Source organism: Ananas comosus, linkage group 9 (assembly GCF_001540865.1).
Source record: "Ananas comosus cultivar F153 linkage group 9, ASM154086v1, whole genome shotgun sequence".
Classification (NCBI taxonomy): domain Eukaryota; kingdom Viridiplantae; phylum Streptophyta; class Magnoliopsida; order Poales; family Bromeliaceae; genus Ananas; species Ananas comosus.
This window is the reverse complement of record NC_033629.1, coordinates 6,552,971-6,572,293: the sequence shown is the minus strand read 5'-3', so window position 1 is coordinate 6,572,293 and position 19,323 is coordinate 6,552,971. Positions and strand designations below refer to the sequence as shown.

General features: G+C 40.8%; 1 long non-coding RNA gene across 4 annotated transcripts; it reads left to right on the top strand.

The window, feature by feature from the left end:
• LOC109715645 lies at positions 13,205 to 16,073 on the top strand. 4 transcript variants are annotated; one of them, XR_002217716.1, is made up of 6 exons: positions 13,205 to 13,366; positions 13,456 to 13,537; positions 13,617 to 13,909; positions 13,998 to 14,081; positions 14,169 to 14,228; positions 15,839 to 16,073. It is a non-coding gene; the product is annotated as an uncharacterized LOC109715645 (long non-coding RNA). The 4 variants fall into 4 exon arrangements; XR_002217714.1 differs by lacking the exon at positions 15,839 to 16,073 and having other exon boundaries at positions 13,617 to 13,722; positions 13,810 to 13,909; positions 14,169 to 15,271; XR_002217715.1 differs by lacking the exon at positions 15,839 to 16,073 and having other exon boundaries at positions 13,617 to 13,722; positions 13,796 to 13,909; positions 14,169 to 15,271.

Genomic DNA, 19,323 nt, shown 5'->3' with positions numbered 1-19,323 from the left:
AACTCTAACTTTTTAGAGTTGTCATAAGACCCAATCATAATACTTTCGCTCACAAATCAAATAGACCTCGTCTCTCACGAACCTACTCCCTATAGTCCAACCGGCCTAAGGTTTGCTAGGTCCACTAAGACTCAACCCTAGGCTCTGATACCAAACTAATCTGTCACGCCCCGGGACCGGCAGGGGCCCTCCCGGTAGCGCGCCCAGACCCGCCATATGTCTACACATATAAGGCGTCTACAATAACAGCGAAAAATAAAGCAAGAAAGCAAAAGAATCTAACGATATCAGAGCAAAGTAAATAACTATGTTCTACACAGAGGGGTAAGCATGAAACTGAAATCTACTAATAAAGCCAAAGAGTAAAACAAAGAAAATCCCAGATACAAAAACAAAACATCAAGAATATACAGGTGGTCTCTCTACACATGGTTCTCAAAATCTCTCACTCTAATACAAAAGAAGAGTAAACCACCTAAGCTCACACGGGCTCTCAGCTAGCTAGCTACGCGACTCCTTTGCCGCGATCCCGTGCCTTCGCCGGTGTCGAAGGCTCTGAAATAACAACAAGAAAAAGAGGGTGTGACAACTATAATTTATAGTTCCCAGTGGGCAATTACTGACCTCAGCTCAATGCGCCACTAGGCCCCACAAGAAAAGGGTAAGTACGATAAGCAATAAAAAGATAGTAATAACAGCGATAAGAAAGCATGTATATCTACTAAACCGTAAGCATTACGATGTCAATGCGTTGTACATTTACTCTTTCATGTAGAAGAATGTCCAATGCATAAATAATATGTCCCATTCTATCAATATATGATGATTATGCTCTATCATGGCAACCAAGTATACAATGATGCAATAAGTAAACTATCGAGTATACTACAAGCCTAACACTATGCTATAAGCATGTCATAGTAATCCAACTACTAATTCCTATCTAGTAGTGATTATCATCTACCAATTAAATATCATTGTTTCCAACATGTTCTAGGACCTACATATTGTAGTCCAGCTTGTGCCGCCTAAGTGTCGGTGGTAGCCCCAGCATTCCCACTCTAGGAATGAGTCTATCCCTCCCGACCTCGTAGGTTTCTCGATACCGCACGAGCGAACATAAGTCGCGTAGGCGAACTCCGGAGTGCCGGCTTGTAGGGAGCGACCCTCACAAGCATGTGCGAATGAGCACAAATGGCAAGCAAGCATGGTCAAAACCTCAAGTACCCAATCATCATGTCTCTAACATGGCAATAGCCACTAGCATCTCAAAGATCTAGCTCTAGGTTACAATGTGATGTTCCAACACTCACTATGCTTAGTGCCTCTTTATGACATTTAAACATTGCTATAATCTAAGCACATTTCACCTTCTAAGTTCCAATCATGACATTAGTACTAGGTTCTCATTTAATCCGAGCTCAATGCCCCTTTATGACATTAGCCCAATTATTCACAAGTGGTACAAGTCCCCAAGCCTCCTTGTGGCACTATAATAGTTTCAATATCCAACTGAGGTCTAAGTCCATAGGCACTTTACGTACGTCATTTCTACTAGGTAAACATGAACCCAAGTCTCTCATAAGAATGCTAATGCACATATACGCCTCACATGCAAGTTCTCTACTTCATAGAGGTCTAAAAATATATTGTATGTAACATAGGCATTTTAAACATTCTAAAATTCATAATAAATATATCTAACATGATTACGCATGATTTTTCATTTAACGAGACTCAAATCATCACAATGAGATTTTCTCATTGTGTGGCTAGGTCAAACCCATCGAACCGTCTCGGAGTCCTTCGTATCGCCGAACGAAGTTGTCCACGAGTCTCCAAGTACCCTAAAAGTAAGGAGCGAAGAGATAAACAAGGGTTACGAGCACTTTAGGCTCAAACACTAACCACCACAAACAAAAAGGGCAAAACTCACCTAGGGAGTAGAAAATCTCTCTCAAGCTCCAAAAGAGGGCTAGAATCCTTCCAATCCAACCTAAAGGAAGATCCTAAACCAAGAAATTGAGCCTCAGAAGCCCTAGGTTCAAAATACCCAAAATTAACCCTAAAACCTCATTCTAGTGTTTCATCCCAAAGAAACCTTCAAATCATGAAATCTTGGAGAAAGAACAAGTTGCTTACCTCTTAGAAGCTTCAATCTAGGTTCAAAACCCTCTAGGTTCCAAGATCTTTCCTCAACTATGCTCCAAATCCAAGCTCCAAGCCTCCAAACGTGAGAAATGGGAAAAGGAAAGATGCTCCAAAGCTCCCTCAAGCTTACTCTCCAACTTCTCCTTCTTCTTCTCCTCATTCTTCTCTCTCTAACAAAGGTGTGGAGAGGTTGAGAAAAGAGAAATGAGGAAGGGAGAGGGTGGAATGGGTATTTAGGCCATCAAAAGTAACAAAATCCAAAGAGGCCCCTCAAAAATCCAATATTGCATCAGCCCGGTCTGGGCAGATTTCGGGCGGAGGGACCGGTCTCCCCGACATGGGACCAGTCTCTCGGCCTGCCCCGAAAATCCGACGTTCAGGAACCGGTCTCTCCCCGCCAGGGACCGGTCTCTCGGACCCTCCACGCAGATTACGCGCTCGGGAACCGGTCTCGCCCAGCCAGGGACCGGTTGTCTCAAACCCTGCCACGGCACTGCCCTGAGGGGACCGGTCTCTCCTGCCAGGGACCGGTCCCCGAGAGTAAAAACTCTCAGGACTCGTCCAGAACTCCGGTTTCGAACTTTTTAGGTCGAAAATCATTCCACGACCCTCCACCAAGTGTGAAAAGCTCGGAACACATCCAATCACTCGAACCTCGCAATTTGCTCAGGTCCAGTGTGCTACAAAGCCGCCGAAACTGCTCAAGTTAATCTTATAGCCGAATGGAATCAACTTAGAGACTTATTATCTTGATTCGGCTTGTAATATTCTAACTTTGACTTTGAATATTTTTTCACATAGATGGGTAATATCTCTTTAAATATTTTTCGTTAATTGGTTTTTCATTTTTTGACCCATCTCTGTTCCGCAAATAATATGCATTTCCTCTTGTGACTCGCCTGACTTGAAATGGCCCGTCCCAATTTGGAGACCATTTTTCATACGTTTGGTCTTTTTGACCGATTGGAAAAATCAGCCGAAGTACTAAATCACCGACGACAAATGTCTTTGATCGAACTCTCTTATTGTATGCACTACGCACTCGGCTTTGGTATGCTTGCATATTATCTAAAGCTATCAACCGAGTATCACATACTTCCTCTGCTTTGTCCTACATTAAATTACTGTATTCATCAGCCGACAAATCTTTTTGCTTTTCTGTCCTAAGAGAACTAACTGTTATCTCGGCTGGAATTACGGCCTCATGTCCGTAAACTAACTGGAATGGTGTCATCCCTGTTGCCGTTTTCACTGAAGTTCGGCATGCCCATAATATTTCGAAAAGTTTTTCATTCCATTTTTTCGGATGTTTTCCGATGTGTCGTTTCATCAGGTTGATGACTATTTTATTCGCTGTTTCTACTTGTCCATTCGCCTGGGCATAATAAGGAGACGAATGGAGCAATTTTAATTTTCGAGACTCGATGAACCGAACGAACTGTCCACCTGTGAACATCGTCCCTTGATCGGTCGTAATTGTCTCGGGAATCCCAAAGCGATGAATTATATGGTCTTCAACAAAATCAATAATTTCTTTTTGGGTAACCAACCGAGTGGGTTTTGCTTCCACCCACTTAGTGAAATAATCTACAGCCACTATTAAAAATTTGTGACCAGCTGAGGAGTTCGACTGAATTTCTCCAATTAAATCCATGGCCCATCCTCGAAAAGGCCATGGTTTAATGATTGCATACATCTCAGAGGCCGGAACTCTCTGGATTGAGCCATGAAATTGGCAATCCTGACATCCTTTGGTATATTCTACACAATCTTGATGCATTGTTGGCCAATAATATCCTAAATGTCGAATTGTCCATCTTAACTTTTTTCCGGCTAAATGGGTTCCACATATTCCTTCATGTGTTTCTCCCATTATCAATAGAGCTTCTTCAGGTCCTAAACACTTTAATAGAACCTCTTCGGCTGTTCTCTTGTAAAGTTGATCATCTAATAGACAATAGTCGAGAGCTCTTCTTCGGATATTATAATCGACCCTTGTATTAGGATCCTCCAGATATTTGATTAATAATTTTCTCCAATCTTCCTTCACTTCTATGGGAGTTATAATCGGTTCTCGTATGTGAACCGAAGGTAGCAACCTTCTCTGTATTACAATTGATTCTAACTTTGGCTCTCTATATTCTGAAGCCGATTGAGTTAGTTTATTAGCCTTTTCATTTTTTTGTCTGCTCAAATGTTTGAATTCAGTCTCTCTGAATTCACATAGCAACTTTAATGTCTTCCTTAAGTAATTTTGTAAATTTGGGTTTTCACATCGGTATTCCCCATTCACTTGTTTGATTACTAACTGTGAATCACCGATGACTTTGATTGATTTTGCTTTCAATTCTTGTAAAATTTCTAGGCCAATTATTAAGGCCTCATATTCGGCTTGATTGTTAGAGCAGCCGAAATCTAGCTCGAAAGCGAATTGGCATGAACGCCCTTCAGGAGATTGGATAACTATTCCAGCTCCTGCAGATTCGGCTGTTCTTGAGCCGTCAAAATAAAGTGTCCAAGGCTGACAACCGACTAAATTTTGCTTCGGTTCTTCTAATTCCACACATGGATGATCAGCCAAGAAGTCAGCTATCGCTTGTCCTTTAACGGCTTTAGCTGGAATATAATTAAGGGAGAATTCAGACAAAGTCAACATCCATTTTCCAAGCCGACCTCTTAATACAGGTTTAGCCAACATATACTTTACCAGGTCGGTTTTGCATATTACCGACACCTCAGTCAGTAAAATATAGTATCTTAGCTTTGTGCATGAATAGTACAAAGCTAAACATAATTTTTCAATAGCCGAATATCGTTTCTCAGTATTTAAAAAACGTCGGCTTAAATAATAAATGGCTTGTTCTTTTTTTTCTTCATTTTCCTGGGCTAGTAAACATTCCAAATTCTCCCCTGCAGCCGATATGTACAACTTCATCGGCTGATTTGGCTTTGAAGGCACCAGTACCGGAGGATTCGATAAATATCTTTTTATATTTTCAAACACCTCTTGCTGTTCCTCCATCCAAACAAATTCTTTTTTGTCTTTAAGCCGAAGTAATGGAGTAAAAATCCCAATTTTTCCGGCCAAGTTGGATATGAACCGCCGAAGATACTTAATCTTCCCCAACAAACTTTGTAATTCTTTTTTGTTTTTTGGCGGCGGCAATTCTAATATTGCTTTCGCCTTATTTTTATCAATTTCGATCCCTTTTTTATGCACTAAAAATCCTAAAAAATTCCCTGTTGAAACTCAAAAAGCACATTTTAAAGGGTTCATTTTCAAATTATATTTTCTCATTCTTTCAAAGGCGAGCTTTAAATCAATCCAATGTTCGGCTTGCGACTTGGATTTTACGACTGTATCGTCAATGTATACTTCCAAAATTTTGCCTATTAAATCATGGAATGTAAAATTCATTACTCTCTGGTAAGTAGCTCCGGCATTCTTTAAGCCAAACGGCATAACAACCCATTCAAAAGTTCCAATTGAACCAGGACACCTAAAAGCCGTTTTAGCCATATCTTCCTTAGCAATATAAATTTGATTATAACCAGCATGTCCATCCATAAAGGACAGGACCTCGTTACCGGAAGCCAAATCTACTAACATATCGGCTATTGGCATGGGGTACTCATCTTTTGGTGTGGCTAAATTTAAGTTCCTGAAATCAATGCAAATTCTAAGTTTACCAATCTTTTTTCGTACTGGAACTATGTTAGACACCGAATCAACATAACGGGCCGCTCTAATAAATCCGGCCTTCAAAAGATTTTATATTTCATTCTTAATTTGGAGTACAATATTCGGCTCAAACCTACGAGCCGGTTGTTTAAAAGGCTTAAACCTTTTTTTAATGGGTAGCCTATGCTCTACAATTTCTCGGCTTAACCCAGACATTTCTTCATAGCTACAGGCGAAGCAGTCCTTGTACTCCTTCAATAGTTCTTTCAGCTCCTTCTGCTGTCGAGCCGAAAGCTTTGCGCTTATATACGTCGGTCTCTTATCTTCGTCGGATCCCAAATTTACTTCGATCAGTGGGTCTTGGGTCTCCAACTTCTTCTCACCGACTTTGATAGGCGACTCTTCTAGATCCAATTCTTTTTCTTGCCTATTCATTTCTCCTGACTTGTCGGTCTTGGTGACCGACTTCATTTGATTTTCTTTTTCAGTCCTGTAAACCGAATCTATTATAACTTCTTCAGCTTTACTAGCCGAGTCATCAAATGTTAACACATCAGCTGTGGTAGCCGAATCTTCCTTATAGCCGATCTTGTTGATCGGCTTGTCCTGTCGAGGCTCTTGACTGTTTGGACTCCATTTTAACCACTTTGGCGGCTCATCGGCCGCCCCCAAAGCCCCTTATTCTCTTGCAAAGATCAACTGGATTCCTTCTTCTGTAACTCTTACGAAGGAAATTTGATCCGGATCCGCGTCGGCCCAATCGATATGGCCGATTTCTTCAGTGTTGATGTCCATCATTTAGGGCCGCCCTTCGGCCCGGATTTCTTCAACTTTATCTCCGACCCATTGGAAAAGTTTTCCGTGGAGTGTAGACCGCACGCACTCGTTTGCATGAATCCAATCACGCCCGAGTAGTAGGTTATATTGACTATCTGCATCAACCACAAAGAATGCCGTTCGTAAAGTTTTAGAACCTACCGTGATCTCGGTCGTAAGCACTCCTCGAGCTTGCTGACCGCTCCCAGTGAAGTCGGTCATGATTGTGTCCATGGGTTTCAACTCATCTTCATTTTTGCCCAACTTTTTGAAGAATGCAGTGGGCATGACATTGACCATCGCTCTGCCATCCACCATCACTCGGCCTACTGGCCGACCTTCAATTTAGGCCTTTATAAAGAGAGGCCTTATGAATCTCGTTTGCATAGCCGATGGTTTCTCAAAAACCACTGCATCGGCTGGTTGAACATCTTCCAATTGCAACTGGGCTACTTTAAGCCCATCTTCTTCCTCTTCTTTAAACTCTTCATACTCGATAAACTCTGCCTTAAAAGATTAAGGCAGAGCATATACCATGTTCACCTCAGCCGGTGACTCTTCGGCTGACTTTCCTTGGATTCTCTGTTTCTTTTCTTCTGATTCCTTGGCCGTCTCGGCTGAAGAATCGCTCTCCATCCGGACTTCCCTTTCCTTAGGTGGCCATCTTTCTTTCTTGATCATCGTTTCGAGGGAAGCTATTTTGTCTTCTAACTCCCTCCTGCTCATTTTTACTTTTGACTCGGCCTCGGTTGGCTGTTCTATTCTTGATTTCATTTGAGGGGCAGGCGATGAGCCGCCTGCCTCATGGTCATTTCTCATTGGGCGAAAAGGATGTGACTGTTCATCAGGGCGCTTCCAAACATTGAGCCTTATCCCTTTCGCTTCTTCGTAGTGTTGTCTTGCCTCGGCTTGCATCCTCTGCTGCCGACGCTTTTGAGTTTTTGTTAACATTGGCCCCTACCACCTAGCCGATGGTTTAACCTTAACTTCGTGCCATTCATCCACTGGCACGTTCGCCGGTATCTTTACTGTCCTCAGATGATTTTTCAAAATTTCTCTTCTCTCCCAAGGTCTCGGCCAAGGCTGAATGCCTAGCTCGTTGATTAATCTCCGACCGAGGAATTCTATATCTCCTTCGGTCATTCCCTCGAATTCTGGTTCTGGTCTCGGCCTCGTTTGATGCTGCCAATGTGGTCAATATCCAGGAATCCTTGGCTTGGTGCCGAAAGGTCTACCCTGGTAGTCCCATTGGCCTTGACGCTCGTCACGCCTATTGTTGTAGTAATCATGCAGAATCTTCTGCATCAATATGTCTTGTTTGCGTTGAACCGATTTGACTTCCGGTTCAGTGTCATTGGAGGCCTCGTCCGAGCCATCTTCTTCTTGGTCTTCACCATCAGGAATGTCATCCCATTCCTCGGGGAACGCCATCAACTCATTCCACTCGTTGCCCCTTTTCTTGGCATTCACAATGGCTTCCCAATCTTTTTTTGTCATTTCGGTCTTGCACCTTATGCAAAGCCGAAGATGCTTTTTGGCATGGGCCACGTTGTCTGCGGTCTCCTGGTGCAAAATCTCTTTCCCTTTAATATTTACCATATTAACCTGAAATGAAAACGAACTTCTGTTAATTACTTTATTTTCATTTTCTTGGTCGGCTAATATGAGCCGACCCTCGTCTATTTCTTCTTGGATCTACCTTTTCCCAGTCGCTTTTCCTTTTCCTTTCATGTTCACGGCGTTGACCTGTGATGGAAAAGGATTCATATCAATTTCCATATCCTTATTTTCTTGGTCGGCAAAGATAAGCCGACCCTCATTTATCTCTTTTTGAATTTGCATCTTGAAGGCAGTACATTCACTAGTTTTATGGCTCCATGAATGGCGCCACTTGCAATATCTTCTGCGTTTTAGTTCTTCTACAGGATGTATAGTTTGGCCCTCCTGTAGTTTAATTCGTTCATCCTTTAGCAACCGATCAAAAATCAGATCGATTTTTGCTATATCAAACGAATAACTAAAAGCAGACACATGTGCTTTCGCCTCTCTTGACTTGGCAGGTCTTAACAAAGCACATTTGTATGGTTGATTATTTCTCACCATCTCGGCAGCACAAATTTCGGCTTCATCAGCCGAATCCTCATTTTCTTCAGACGAATTCGGCTCTTCATGAGCCGAAGACTCTTCAAGGAAAGAGATATTTTTCTCCTTTCCTTTGTTCCAATCTTTGTTTCGGCTCCACCTGGGCCGATCTTCATTGTTACCTTTTCGAAATTGCTCATATTGAGCAACTCGAACTCCCAAATCAAAAAGATTTGGAAAGAATTTATCCCCAAAATAATTTTTAATTTTAAAATGCATGCCGTTGAATGCCATTTTGGCAAATTCCGATTCCGGCATTCTTACGAAACAACGGCTTCGAGCAGTTTTGAATCGGTTCAAATACTCATCAACTGATTCTCCTGTTCTTTGTTTGAATTGAGCCAAATCCGCAACTGATAGTTCTGGCTCTGTTCTATAAAACTGTTCATGAAATTTACCTTCTAACTCGTCCCAATCTCGGACAGAATTAGCAGGTAAGCTCGTGTACCAAGTAAAAGCTGTCTTAGTCAATGAGGTATTAAATAATCTTAACTTTAAAAAAGGATCTGCCGCGGCCTCACGACACTGAGCTGTAAACCGTGCGACATGCTCGACAGTATTCTCGGTCTCGTCGCTGGAAAACTTGTCAAACTTCGGCATTTTCCAATTTGCCGGATATGGGTGTTCTATATCTATGTTTGCAGGATATGGTGACCTGAATACAGGCCGCATTGCCGGCCTTGCGCCTACCCCGAAACTATTCCGGATGGCTTCTTCTATTTGCGCATAAATCTCGTTATTAATCCCCTATAAAGGGGGTTGCGCTGGTGCTGGGTTCGATGGGAGTGGAACTCCGATGTTTTGTACTACGGGATTAACCCCTAGTACATTTGGAGCTTGCCCGCTAGCCCCTACATTTTGAGGCTGGTACACTACTACTGGAGGGGGTGGAGGTAACCCCCAAGTTACTTCTGGCTGTTGACCGGCATTATCGACAGCCGGTCTATAAGCCGCTTGATAAGGTGTCCCCTGATATTGGGGCTGACCACTTATTGGTGTTACTGAATTTTGTAACACTGGTGTCATCACAGGAGCTTGTAGGCCTGTTATCGGCCGTTCATTCTGAGCTAACAACTGCCCTATTCGGGCGATGTTCTCGTTAGAGGCCGTAATTGCGGCCAAGACGACATCCAGCCGTGCAGTACTCGCATGACTATTTTGGTCCAAAGTTTGTAGGACTCGAGTCATTTGTCCAAGCGCCTGGGTCAAACTAGGCTCCGGTTGGCAAGATTGACCACTGGTTTCATCCTCAGCGGGTAGGACTGCTTGGCGCTCTACCACATTCTCTGAATTACTGGGCTGTTCACTCCCAGAATTTCTAGGGATAGCCCTATTACGAAGATTCATGGCGTTATCATCAGCCATACTTTATATATATGCAAATTTACCTTATGGGAGTCCTACCGGGCGTGCCAAAAAATTTTTTGGAGCCGAAATTTCCCAACCCTGGACTTAGTCAACGATCCTCCTCTCGGAGCGCGTCGGGATGCGAAACGGCTGCAAATAGTGACCCTCGAAGTTTGCGCCCTTCGACAGATCAGGCGATTCGGCTGACGAGGGATCGGGTAAGCCGGGTTCGAAAACTCTTTTTACTCTCCGGTTCGGCTGGATGAGCCGAATATGCTGGGAAAGTCGGAAGTTAAGCCGGGAGATGAGCCGAATGGCTAGCACAACACGAAATCTGGTCGGCCTGAATAGCCGAACGTGGCTTTCTATTGAATAGAAAATGAAAAAGTACAAGAACAGGAGAGTGATAAGACAGACTCCAAGTGTATTCTTCAAGGGAGTGATGCCCGGAGGGCAGATAGACTCCAAATATCTAAGTTATAAGAACTACTCCTAGAAAAAAAGCGGTAAATGCGAGGAAGAAAGATTGCAGGAAAATAAAGATGGTCTTTTGTGCGCAGGGGCGAAGACCCTTTTTTTGGAGTATTATTACCCTATTTATAAATAGCCTCCCTCGGTCAGTTATTACACGATCGACCATTATCTCCTCATATTTCGGACCACTTCTAGCCGATTGGAACCGCATATAACTGCTTGCGGTTGCCGTAACTTCCTTCAATTGGCGCGATACCTTTTTCCGGTGCTCCCGATACACGACCCAATAGATGCTTTTGAAGAGAATATTCGCACCTAAATCTCACCCGCGCCTAATTGGCTCAACACAATGGCAGGACGCTAACTATCGAGTCACGTCCTTTCCTCGAGTCGCCGCCCCGCTCACGTGTTGACCAACAAAATATGGGGGTGGGAACTATAAATATAGTTTCCAGTTGGTACAGACACCCAAGGGAAGAGCTCGCGACCTACCATGTCTAAATGAGACAATTATCAGGTTAGTATACAACAAGTAACTATATAAGCATATAACTCTACTGTATACAAATAACAAAACATTCATACTTAGCTCAAGTAAATGCGATAATAAAATCATACATGTAAGTTATTTTCTATTTCTACTTACTATTTCACTATCCATTTTAATTCCAATCCCCTCTAATCGTTTGCTCTTATTTTATGCCAAAGTCTAACCACCCAACTCATTCTTGAAGTCAATCATTGTGTCAACGCGGACCATATTCTCACTTATTTGGTCGCAAGCCTTGAGGAACGGGACATCAGCCACATGCTAACTTCTTGCTATTGCCTTCAATCGCACGTCGACCTTTTAGAGATCCTAATCAGGCGAGGAAACATACCATCACATAGCCTCTGTAACCACTACTGAGTCGCATTAACTCGGCGAGGGATATCCGTACATGTCTGTCACTAATGGTGAAATTCCACTTCCTGGATGCGATTGCTGTACCACATTACGTACCTTGCAAGTGGTTCATCATTACCGTAATGAGGAATTCCATTCGACATAACCTGACGAGGTGCTATAAATCATCTTTGCCAGCGAGGATGCGTCCACTGGGTGGGACGTACCCGGCCAATATATAACTTCAGCTGCTGATGGTTGCGGAGGAATTGCCTTACACATACCTGTAGTGCATAAATCAACTTAGCGCAGGCAAGGAATGCCAACTAAACATTAAATGCAAGGTATCAGTCTGGAGTATTCCGACGAATTCTCAGTTCCAAGCCTCAAGATTTTCATCATTATATAAATATTATATTATATATACTATATATAATATATATATATATATATATATATAAATATATTGAATTAGGCTACTATACTATCTATAGTACGCGGAGCTCCGGTATCTATAGTGTTGTTTCGATCTTAGGGCATTTAAATCAACGATCCAGCACGTTAAATATGATTTAGGGTATATGAAGTTCTTAGGAATAAAATTATAGTTTTTTCAATATTATTACTTAGTACATAAATTATGTCAAAATGGACAGTGAAAATTAAATACTCTTTATAAATTTGAGCAATAAGGACTTTTAAATTCAAGATCAAAGAATTACATTAAATCTATATAGTTAAAGTATTTTCTATCAAATTTTGAAGAAATTTAGATTCTTCTACACCGTTAAACTCCAAACTCGTCATAATAGCCATTGAAATTAACATTTGAAATGGTTTGATCATAAAGTAAACTATGTCGAAAAATATAAAATTTTATTTCTAAAAACTTTAAATACCTAATTAGTTTTAACGGTGTGGATCGTTGATTTGAATGCCCGAGAGATCGAAAACAACACTATAGTACCGGAGCTCGTACTAGATATATAGTACCCTAGCTCTCTCTCTCTCCTCTCTCTCTCTCGTCTCTCTCTTCTTATATATTTATATATATAATAACACACACACACACACTCTATGTATCAAACCTGTCACACCCAATAAATCCCACATTGATAGTGAATGGGTATTTGATGGTATATAAGGGACTTAGACACTAGTAAATAACTGGCTTAAGCATTTTGGGCGATTGTAATACTCTGAACTTGGGCGAATTATGAAGTTCGAGGTTGAATAGTAATTGGAACTCTTCTACAACTTTTGAAGAGTTGTCAAGAGTTACAGCACAAGGACGTACCAAGTAATAACTGGAAATGGAAATAGCTTTGCAAATGCACTAATCGAATGTTAGCTGTTGAATTGGCTAATTACGAATTTGATGAGAGGAATGATATGGGAATCAGCCTACATCTTTTAAAGAGTATGAAAAAGATTTTTGACAATTTTAAAGGAGTGAATCAAACCGTTAAAAGACCGAAAGTGCATTGAAAACTCGAAACGGCTAAGAAATGTATAGTGTACACGGTACAGCCATTATTTGTTACCGGTACACAGCACAACAGTAGCTGCGGGCTGAGGCTATTTTGGTCTTTTCACTTCTAAATCCATCCTTATCAACTCTGTTTGACCCCTAGTCTTGTTCTTATCTTCTGGAGCGGAGGATAAGGTAAGGGATGCCTTCTTTCTTTTCTCTTACTCAAGGTCTTCCATTTGGAAAGGAAAAACTAGTGGATTTGAGTTGGTTTTTCTCCCTCTCTTGCTACAAGCTGGTTTGGAAACCTGGGGGATGGCTTTTGAAGCTTGGGAATTGATGTTTGACTATTTTCTTCCACCTTAACTCAGCAGGAACTGAGTTGAAATTCTGTGAGGTAAGTATGGCAACTTTTCTCTAGATTGAAGCTTGAGTGACGAAGTTTAAACTTGTTTTACTTATTTGCTGCCAACTGATTTTGGACAGCTTGTGAAAACGGAAGTAAAGGCATTTTGGGCCATGATTCTTCGATCTTTACTCAGTTAAAACTGAGTCGGAGCTGAACAAGGTAAATTCACAACTATACTTACTAGCTTCGAGACAATAGCAATGGTAATGATGGAGTTGTGTGTAATGGTTCCCAACAGGTGGTAAAAGTGCTTTGAATGGAATATAGTGACCTTTAGAACTGGCTTTGCTGCGAGTTATCAATTCCAAATCAGGGGAAAAAGGCCCGATTGAAGCTATTGGGAGGTATATCACTTATGAGCTTGTTAATTAGATATAATAGTTATAGTTTTGATGCAATTCGGATACATGATTTCAGCGAATTTGTGGCAGAAAATCAGATTCAATTGAGCTAAATTGGTGACTAGTATGAGCTAATTTGGAATACTTTAACTTGCTTGGAAGTGAAGATTTAGTTTTGGTCTAAACCTAGGTGAGACTCTGGCTTATATGATGTAATTTGTATGTGTATTAGTGCTGTTTTGATACTAATTCGCAGCAGATTTTCTGATCTGGCTCAGCTGAGTTTAGAGAGCTTTCTAAGGTTGGATTTGGAGTTCCAACCTGAGGATGAAGTCAGGAATTAAGCCTTAACTCTATATCAGGTAAGAATTTACCTGAATGAGGTGACTATACGAGTTTGATGTAGAGTTATGAGTTATATGCCTAGCTGACTTTAGAATACTTGCTAGGATACTAGGAGGCTTCGGATACTTTCGCTCGCTAAATCAACGAGAGTTGTCAACATATTGGTGGGTCGGACCTTCTCGAAATGGGTGAATTTCCTCTATGATTGCTTTGATATTACGAGTTAAACTTATTGCATAGCCTCATGGGTAAAAGAGAACCTCTATATAGTAGAGGTAAAGTACGAATATGTTTTGCATCTAGAGATTATTTGCTAGTCGGGCATGTATTACATGACATTAAGATATTTGTGAAAACAAGCTTAATAAGTCATGAAAATGGTACTTAGTTGAATGTATAACTAAATGGATAGTATATGATCGGTTTTAACCTCCAAGTTATATTATGCTATTCCATATTGTCAACATAATATCTGAAACCAGAGCATATCAGACAGAATGAAATGAATTGAGTATACTTTGGTAATGAAGAATAACTGGACTACAAGCAGATAAAGAGCATTTGCCTGTTTATGTCATGCAGATGCTTTCCACCTTTAAAGAATAGAACTTGGTTAACTGCATGTGTTATGCTTGATCTTGTTGGGTAACTAGATTATGGTATTGTGATATAACCTGCATGTTATTCTACTGAAGGTAATCTCATAAATATCTAAAGTTGAACATCAGACCATCTCTGTACAATGCAATAGGGGAATTGCATATGACTTGGTTACTCCAAGTAGGAGAGGATTACATGGAACTATAGGATATGTGCCATGAGTTATTAGAGATGACCTTAGAAATCACTTTCCTTGTATATAGGGAATAGTGTGAGGATTTTAAATGTGTAATTGTGGGTATAGCCTATTATGATGTTAAATTATCATTATTCAAGTTATACTAACTGTTGGTCAAAGTATGTCAATAAGTAGTTGATAGTGACTTATGATTTGGGTACTACAATGTCGACCTTATATCGAATTGAGATTCCATGTCAGAGACATGATGAAGTGGTGATACCTATACTGTGAATTACAGCTTGCATGCCATTGTGCTCATTTGCACACGCTTGTGGGGAGGGATCGCGCCCCCAAGCCAGCGCTCCGGAGTGGCTTAGCGACAGATTGCTCGCTTATGTATGAAGTGAACGCCAAAATGGATTGCCGTGGGTAGTATTAACTTCCACGGGGCCATTAGGCGCGGCACATACCAGACAGCCTTCGGGTGGGTCTTCATGTCAGACAGCCTTCGGGTGGGTCTTCATGCCAGACAGCCTTCGGGTGGGTCTTACAAGATTCAAACATCAAGTAGGTAAATGACAAGTGAACTTATTGATGAATAAGCTAGAAAGTTGACATCTTGACGTTAGTGACAATGTGTTACACTTTTACTGGTGTAGGAAGTAATTCCAGGATATCATCAGTTATTTTAGCTTAAATGAATTATCTTACATACGTTGGGCATATAGCTAGTTAAATTGTCACTAACATGAATGATAGAACTTATCATGATAAACGAGTACCTACAAACTGTGGATTGGTGCATTTATATATTTACTTTGAGTAAATAGCATAATTGAATTGTTTCAATATCTGTTGCATTTACTTGCTTATTTACTACTGTTTACTCTTGCCACAGTTGACCTAGTGGTGTACTTCGCCAGTCCTGGCGGCTTACCCACTGGGAATTATTGTTTAATAGTTCTCACGCTCTCTTTGTTGTTGTTTTTACAGAGCCTTCCACAGCGGGAAAGGCTAGGGTTCCTGGCGAGGGGTCAACGGCTAGCTAGAGCCTTTTAGACGATTACTAGACAGCCTTTATCAGTTTATGTAGTTTAGTTCAGTGATGTATAATATGATCATGTAAATTGTGCTTTGTTCTTATTTGTTGTAATAAGGTTTTGGGTTGTATAAGTTAAACTTTTAGGCTTTGCTCTGAGTACCTGGTTAGAATCGAATGCTTTTACTATATTGATTGTAGACGCCTGGTGTATACTTGAGTTGTGGTGTACACGGCGGGTCTGTGCATGCGACTGGTGAGCTTCCGCTGAAATCCAGGGCGTGACAGATTATAGTGGTATCAGAGCCTAGGGTTGAGTCTTGGTGGACCTAGTAAATCTTAGGCTGGTTGGACGATCAGGATTAGGAGCGTGAGAGATGGGGTCTTTTATGACCATTTTGGGCGAAAGTATTATGATTGGGTTATATGTAAAACTCCGAAAGTATTGGAGTTTAATCGAAGTGAGTGACCTCTATGTCCTTGCGAGATCCCGTTGGCGGCCGACAACGTGATATCGGGGAATAGTGGGAAATCATTTCATTACTTTCGCAGGATTGGGGATCTTATAATTATGAGTGGGGCTACGATAGCATAGGTTGTTTAACCTATGCCAATTTTGTTTGTTGCAGCTTGCGATGTCATGGATGCACTCTACAACGGCCGAGGCGACGGAGTTGAAAAAAGCTTGTATCCTCCCAATCTGATGAGGTTCCGGAACTGAGAGAGCAGTTGGCCACTCTAGTGGGAATGGTGGAAAGACAGTCGAATGTGGCGTTACTCCAAGCAGAAGCCTTACGCCGACAAGATGAGGGTATTAGAAGGTTGGAGAATTTGTTGATCCAACAGACGATAGACCTCAAGAAATTTCAGGAAGTTTCAGATTACACCTTGACGGCAAGAAAAAGTGTGGAATTGATTGAGACGGCAAAGCAGACCACTAAAAGTGACCGGTTGCAGGTTGAGGAATCATTAAGGAGAGTCAAGAAGAATCAACCTCGGGGACGCGGTTCTTTTCTAAACGAAGAATATTGAATTGTTGACTATCACAGTGATGTGTGATTTGTGGAGGTCCGTACGTACCCCCAAAGTGCCCTCAACGGAAAGGAAAGTGTTTCGTATGTTGTTAGGAGGGCCATTTTCGAGTAGAGTGCCCAAGGAATAGTATGCTAGAGAAAGTATCCGCACCAACCTCATCACGAGAGGCACCAAGTGGATAGTTGTCTACCGAGTAGCTGAAACCAAATATGACGGCGGGGATAATTACTACAGATAGTATGTTATGCTATGTTCCTATGACCTGATTATCTTGATGATGATTGTTGAGTTGCATCTTTGATCGACTGTTTGTCGAGTTGAATAGCATCAATTCCATCCTTAATGCATATAGGATTGATTTAATAGAATGGTCTACTTGATGCCCTGCCTAAGGAGAAAGTTTAGTATATGCCAACAATGGATTGGCCTTACCTATGATAGAGTGGTTTTGGTTAAAATTTAGTTGTGAGGTACTTTGTATCATGGTTTGTGCGAGCTAAACTGATCCGCCTTGGAAATTTGAGCATTATATGCATCTTGAAGATTTAATCTCGCCGATTGCGAGAATTGTCATTTTACCTAAATTAGATAATTATAGAAAGGTTGGAGCCTAATTGGCTGATAATTTAGACTGTGAGAATCATCAAAATGATGGATGATTTTAAGACGTTGTTGCTGTATTTCTGGTCGAGTCACAAATTGTGAATTTAACTAATAGGGAGGCTTTTATGCCTTGTGCTTCGTTTTGGTGAAGCGATCCTATTTATTGTCAGACTGCATGAGTTGTTCGACCATATGTCGAATATCGTGATTTCAATTGAAAACACGATTAAGTAGTTAAATTATAGTGAAACCTGTTGATCTTTTAATCAGTCTTGAGTTTTGGGTGCATGTCGTGCATGTTATAGATTGAGTAGCGATCTGAGGAATTTTGTAGCCTTCTTTGACAGAGAATGTCGTGAAGGGATTGGTTCAATTGTTTGTATTGTGAACCCTATAAGGTAGATAATGATTGACCAAGCAGAAGAATTAAAAGGATTGAGATGAGACTCTCCTAATGGAACTAAGCTTCATGGAACAAACCGCATGAGATCAGTCTTTGGGGATTAATGTCCTTACTGATAGTCATATTAGGATAAACCCCGTATGATTGGAAGCAAATAATGATGCTCTAGTCAACAAAAGGCTTCGTTCAGATTTCTTCCCTGATTATGGAGTGAAATAGCAATAGAGAGTGTGGGTGAAGTATAAGTTGATTTCCCCTCTATTGCCTAAATTGGATCTGGGACAATGAATCCTTTGGGCATCCCACTTTCAAAACAGTATCAAAGAAAGTTTATTTGATTGATCTACTCTCAGGATCAAATAAGTAATGTCATGAGTCATTTTGGCAGAAGCAAACTTCCAAATTTGGACTTGAACAGAATTGGTTGGAAATCGAATTGGAATATGTGAGGAAAATTTCTCAGTGATGAAGTGGTTATGATTTACTTTATGATTGGTATAAAGAAAAATAGTAAAGCTACAGAGACAACATTAATGGAATTTGTATGAGTTTAAGTACATCCATTGATGTGAATTTGGGATTATCGCCTAGTGATAGAATGAAATATGATGCTAAGGCATTGTGATACAATGCTGAATAGTAAATCAGGAATCCACCTTTAGTGGATTGATGGAGAAGATAATCAATTTCAATTTGTTATTGAAGCGGTACTACCAGAGATAACTAGTTCATTATCAAGCTAGTAATAATTGTGGAATACAACAACTACAAGAACTATGGGTACTTCTTCCTTTATCTAACCTTGGAGTGGCAGTGCACCAAGAGTGCAATTTTTGAAAAGTTGTGACTACTGGATGACACGCACAAATCGAGAAATGGATTCCGGCAATAGATTTGCGAAGTATGGAGGGACTGATTGAACAAATTATAGTAAAAGGTGAATTTCATCTTGGAATAGAATTGCATTAATAGTACAATCTCTTAAAGAGTTTTGCCTTTTGAGAATAAACTGATAATTGAGGAGTCCACTGTTCTTTATTAATGTATGATAATTCTTTGGAACTCGAGACAGGTACCAGGTATAACTACTAAACCCTATTGTAAATGGTACCATTGGAATTCTTCTTATCAACTGAATGATGGAACCCCCTTCATATCAGCATGATGAGAAGAGTTGGATTTTATCCTCGAATTATTGAAAAATCAGAAATGGAACTTCATCCATTAAACCATGGATTTCATGAGTGAAAGAAGAACTTTTTATTGGGAGAAAGTTATATGAACTCTGGAACAATGATGGAAAAAGGTAAAGTGCGAAATACTGAATTTTTAGACTTATGGGTGTTCCCATAAAAACGTCTTATGTGATTTGATTAGTTTAAACTCCTTGGGAATGAA